Here is a 6049-nt window from a genome sequence, read left to right on the forward strand (position 1 = left end):
AAAAACTAGGTGCGTCTTATGGTCTGCTGCGTCTTATAGAGCGAAAAATACAGTGCCTGCTTTGTGGAGAGGGTGGTGGAGATTGTGGTGCTGGGACAGCTACAAGCATTCCCGGATGAGACAGATTATTTACATCCATTTCGATCCGGGTTCAGGGCTGGCCATGGTACTGAGTTGAACTTGGTCGCCCTGATGGATGACGTTTGCAGTGTGTGAGACAGGCAGAGAGCATCCATGTTCTTGCTTCTTGATCCCTCTTCAGCTTTCGATATCATTGACCGCGGTATCCTCATAGATTGGCTTCCTTACCTGCTTCTGAAATTTCAGACAGAAATGCCTCTGCTAAGAGGATAGTTAAGGTCTGTATTGTTAAAGCTATGGTTTTCCCAGTAGTGATGTACTGAAGTGAGAGCTGGACCATAAAGAAGGCTGATCGCCGATGAATGGATGCTTTTGAATTATGGTGCTGGAAGAGACTCTTGAGAGTCCCATGGACTGCAAGATCAAACCTATCCATTCTGAAGGAAATCAGCCCTGAGTGCTCACTGAAAGGACAGATTGTGAAGCTGAGGCTTCAATACTTTGGCCACCTCATGAGAAGAGAAGACTCCATGGAAAAGACCCTGATGTTGGGAAAGATGGAGGGCACAAGGAGAAAGAAGGGGACTCCAGAGGACAAGATGGTTGGGCAGTGTTCTCGAAGCTACCAGCATGAGTTTGACCAAACTGCGGGAGGCAGTGGAAGACAGGAATGCCTGGTGTGCTCTGGTCCACGGGGTCACGAAGAGTCGGTCACAACTAAACGACTAAACAACAACAAGAAGATGATAATTTACTGCATCTTGTTCATGAGTAACCCCATGATGCAGAAAAAAAGAAAAAGAATTGGCCTCAGCCCTGGTTCTTTGCCTTCTTTGCCTGCTCATGCCCAGATGCCTGATACCTTAGAGCATGTCTGTGCATTGAAAAGGGGGAGTGGGGAGGATGTTGCAAGTCTCTGAAGCATAGGATGTTCTGCAGTGAAGCCTCCTCACGTCAGATCCTCAGCCCCTGACCTTCTGAGTCATCCAGGTGCACATTAGGTAAGGAGAGCTCTGATAAAATCAGTCTGGAAGATTAAAGGGCCGTGGATTTCCCGTAGACTCGAGCACAAATTGATGTGCAAATTCCTCTAGAACAACCAAGTCTGCCAGTTGCAATCTTATTTTCATATTTGGGAAATGGGCAATTGTGTGCACAGGTGAAGCACCCAAATTACCTCTACATCTGCTATGCTCTTTGTTGTTACTGACTTTGGCGTTGTTGTTGTTTTAAAAACACTTATTTAAAAGGTTTCACATTCACAGTGTTCTTAACCTGCCAAATGAGTTGTGCTGCCAATTTTCCCCTTCTTATTGCTATTCCTGTAGTGGCTATTTTGGGGAAACTGGTGTGTATGTGGGGGGAAATTACATATTAGGTTCCAAAATGTGAGGTGGTAACAGAAATCCCACAAGTCCTCTCCAATAATGAACCTTGCTTCTAAGTAAAGATGCACATGATTGCACTGTCAGTCTACTCTATAGCATTACAGTGGTGCCCCGCAAGACGAATGCCTCGCAAGACAAAAAACTCGCTAGACGAAAGGGTTTTCCGTTTTTTGAGTTGTTCCGCAAGACGAATTTCCCTATGGTCTTGCGAGTTCTTGCGAGTTTGTTTCCTTTTTCTTAAAGCCGCTAAGCCGTTAATAGCCGCTAAGCTGTTAATAGCCGCTAAGCTGCTAAGCCGCTAATAGCCGTGCTTCGCAAGACGGAAAAACTGCAAGACGAAGAGACTCGCGGAACAGATTAATTTCGTCTTGCGAGGCACCACTGTACTTAGAAAAAGCAAAAGGTACATGTTGGCCAATAAAAAGGGCAGTGCTTTTACTAGGCGAACCAAAATGTCATAAAATAGCTGGCGAGCTTTTTCAAGTTATCCAGAACTCTTCATGAAGGTGTATGTTAAACATCTTGCAAGCTATTTTGTAACATGTTGGTTGCCCTTGTTCTACTACGGATTTCGGAATCAAACAAGTTTTAAAGTAACATCATGATGGCAACTAGGATAATCAATTCATCCATTAGGGTGTAGTGCCATCTTGAGGTAAAATGCCAGATTCAAATTTCTTTTCCCGTAAATCCAGGGTGCCTCAGACTATCACTACTTTATAGGAGGGATTCAAGAGCATACTGTAACTGTAGGTTACATTAAAACGCTCTGTTGCCCTAGCAGAACAAATCCACAATCTTTTAGAAATGGATCTTTTGCAGTTTTGTGACGGGGAAATGAATTGAAAAGTGTGCAATGTGCCATCAAATACAGTGGTACCTCGTGTTAAGTATTTAATTTGTTCCGGAAGTCCGTTCTTAACCTGAAACTGTTCTTAACCTGAAGCACCACTTTAGCTAATGGGGCCTCCTGCTGCTGCCGCGGCGCCACCAGAGCACGATTTCTGTTCTCATCCAAAGTTCTTAACCCGAGGTAATATTTCTGGGTTAGCAGAGTCTGTAACCTGAAGCGTATGTAACCTGAAGCATATGTAACCCGAGGTACCACTGTAATGGTATGAAGTGTCAATGGCACCCTGCATTGGGAAGTTCAAGTGCTGGAGGGGCCATATACAGAACATTTGGGAAACACCCAATGCAAGCTTACTAAAGATCAGTGGTATCCTGGTTGAGCAGAGTATCTGGCAATCAATATAATCTCACCTTTTCTTCCCTGCAAGGTAAAAATACCAGGCGTTCATATGAAACATTGGATAAACCTCCACTCCACCCAAAAAATGTAGGGGAGAAGAAAATATGCTCTTTCTAACTCTAATTAAGAACATTAGTCTCTAAATATATATATTTTTTAATGAACCACAAAAGTTTTTTGTTTTTTTTAAAGGTAAAAGACCCCTGGGTGGTAAGTCCAGTCAAAGGTGGCTATGGGGTTGCAGCACTCATATCGCTTTCAGACCGGGGGAGCCAGCATTTGTCCACAAACAGCTTTCCCGGTCATGTGGCCAGCATGATTAAACCACTTCTGGCGCAACGGAACACCGTGACAGAAACCAGAGTGCACAGAAATGCCGTTTACCTTCCCGCCGCAGCGGTACCTACTTATCTACTTGCACTGGTATGCTTTTGAACTGCTCAGTTGGCAGGAGCTGGGACAGAGCAACAGGAGCTCACCCTGTCACGGGGATTCGAACCACCGGTTTTCTGATTAGAGGTTCAATGGTTTAGACCACAGTGCCACCCAGGTCCCCAATAAAGCACAAATGCAAAGACAGTTCTTACTGGTACATTAAGGTGGCTGTGACCAAAACAGAGACTTAGGAGCAGGCATAAGCAAAACTCGGCCCTCCAGATGTTTGGGACTACAACTCCCATCATCCCTGACCACTGGTCCTGTTAGCTAGGGATGGTGGGAGTTGTAGTCCCAAAACATCTGGAGGGCCAAGTTTGCCTATGCCTGCTTAGGAGAGTCCTCCTATATAGTCCATTTATTGTAGGTGCAGGCAAGGGAGCTGATAAATTAATGGCTTGTGTCCTTAGGATACCTCTGGAATGTGGTCCGCTGTTAACACTGCATGTTGGAACTGGGACAAGGTGGAACAATTTGCAACACCCCTGCAATGTTATGCTTAGCAGCAGCAGACCAAATGTGGAGGAACCTTTGGTCATCGTCCATACATTGCCAAACAGCATTGCTCTCGCCAGCTCCAGCAAACTTCCAACAGCCAGTTTCCAGAGATTATAGGAAGTGTAGTTCAGCAACCTGGGGGGTGGGCAAATGGTCCTCTTCACCTGAAATATATCACAGGATCGTTTCCACATACGACGATCGAGATTTTTAAAATGCCACTTAAAGAATGCATTGGTGGCATTTTAAATCAAAGTTTGTGTGCATGCACGTTGTCCAGAAAGTTGGTATTTTAGAATTGCTTTTGCAGCCCCCTCCCAAAAATCCAACCGGGGGGGGGGGTTGCAGCAAAGGTACACCCCACTTAAATTGCCACTTGAACCTTTCCACCTGGGTGGGATATTTTCCACTCCAGCTTGAGCTATGTGGCTCTATCTATGAGGTTTTGGTTAGTTGGTTGTGATACAGAAAAATAGGGGTGGTTGGCTTTTGCTGCCCAGCTCCCCAAGGGACTGAGTACCCTAAGTCAATAGATTTTATTGCATTAGTAGTGTGGCCATAGCACGATATACATAGAAATAACAACATAAAATGGGGGTGGGGAGGTAAAGGTGGATATCGTCCTGTGCAAATACTTACAGGGGAAAAAAAAAAGAGAGAGAGAGATAACAGAAGCGACAAGGGATTTAAAACATCGAGTGACCGATAATACAAAAACAAAAAGACAAAAAAAAACCAAAAATTTTTTAAAAAAACTGCTGAGGGTGGAGGAGGATCGTTAAAGGGGTCCTTCAGCTCCTCGGATTTGTCCTAGCCCCATTGACCTTGTACAATAAAGCTACTTGGAACTTCGTTCGATTGTGCAGCGTATCGACTGCAGCTGTGGTGTTAAAAAGAAGTTAGTGCCGCTTTCCTCTTCATCACACTGAGCAGGAAGTTAGCTGTCATCTCGGTAATCCAACAATCAGAATCCTGCAAAAAAAGGGACACTATCCAGGGCTGGATTGGGAGATGAAGCTTGTTCATGAGAGGAGTTAAAAACCGAGATCTTTCATCTGTCCAGTTGGGACAGAAGAGCACCCTAAGAGTACCCTAAGTCCATGATGGGTCAGAAATGAATGGATGGAGGCAGGATGCAGAGAAAGCAAGGCAGATCTTTATTTTTCTGTTGCAACAGAGTTCCCTCCCCTCCTGGAAAGGAGGCAAGAGAGACCCCGAACCCAAAAGAAAACCTATTTTTAAAGGGTTTTTATTTTGGCGTGGAGAAGGACATCTGTGCTACAAAAAGCCAGAAATTACTTCACACATAAGGTGGGGTCAGTGTGGCTCAGGCAGGTTAAGGTGTGAAGTTCCTGAGGATTTAGTTTTGCAGAGTTCCAGACACAGTTTACACAAAACATTCGCATTTGATAAGACAATCAGGATCCCTCAATGCCGAGCATCTGGGGGGAAAAAGACAATTAATACCAAGGAGGCTCATTGATATAGGAGAGGAATCCCTTTAGGAACGTCCCCTGATTACTATCAGGCAAGGTGGGTTAAGGAGGCAGAGGAAATATCGAGTGTCTTTAGGAGAGCAAGATGGTTTTTGGATTGCTCTCCTGTACTCTTTGTGGTCTAAACCACAGAGCCTAGGGCTTGCCGATCAGTAGGTCGGCGGTTCGAATCCCCGCGACAGGGTGAGCTCCTGTTGCTCCGTCCCAGCTCCTGCCAACCTAGCAGTTCGAAAGCACCTCAAAGTGCAAGTAGATAAATAGGTACCTCTCCAGCGGGAAGGTATACGGCGTTTCCGTGTGCTGCTCTGGCTCTCCAGAAGCGGCTTAGTCCTGCTGGCCACATGACCAGGAAGCTGTACGCCGGCTCCCTCGGCCAATAAAGCGAGATGAGCGCCGCAACCCCAGAGTCGTTTGCGACTGGACTTAACTGTCAGGGGTCCTTTACCTTATTTACTCTTTTAGACATGTGGTTTATATTCTTATGTGTGTTTACCTCGTGCAATTATCAACATTTCTTCTCTGTTTGAGACCTTAGAATTCCTATAACAGTTGTAACTCTTTGGGCAACATAAATCGACTAACAAATAACACCACCACAGAGGTCTTGCATTTCATTCACCCAATCAGGTGATTTTTATATTTTTATAAAGAAGCCCACCTTTTAGTACAATAGCGCACAGACACTGGGTGGAATTCAAATATTTTAAAATTATTTCTCGCTTTTAACTTTTTTTTAACTTCTTAATGATTTCATTGTATGTTTGTATATTATATATATATATATATATTGTTGTAAGCTGGCTGTGATAAATCTTTATAATATACAGCGGACTATAAATATATTTTTATAAATAATAATAAATAACTACATAAGCGCTCCCGCCGCCCTCTCCCCTCAG

Source organism: Podarcis raffonei, chromosome 13 (assembly GCF_027172205.1).
Source record: "Podarcis raffonei isolate rPodRaf1 chromosome 13, rPodRaf1.pri, whole genome shotgun sequence".
Classification (NCBI taxonomy): Eukaryota; Metazoa; Chordata; class Lepidosauria; order Squamata; family Lacertidae; genus Podarcis; species Podarcis raffonei.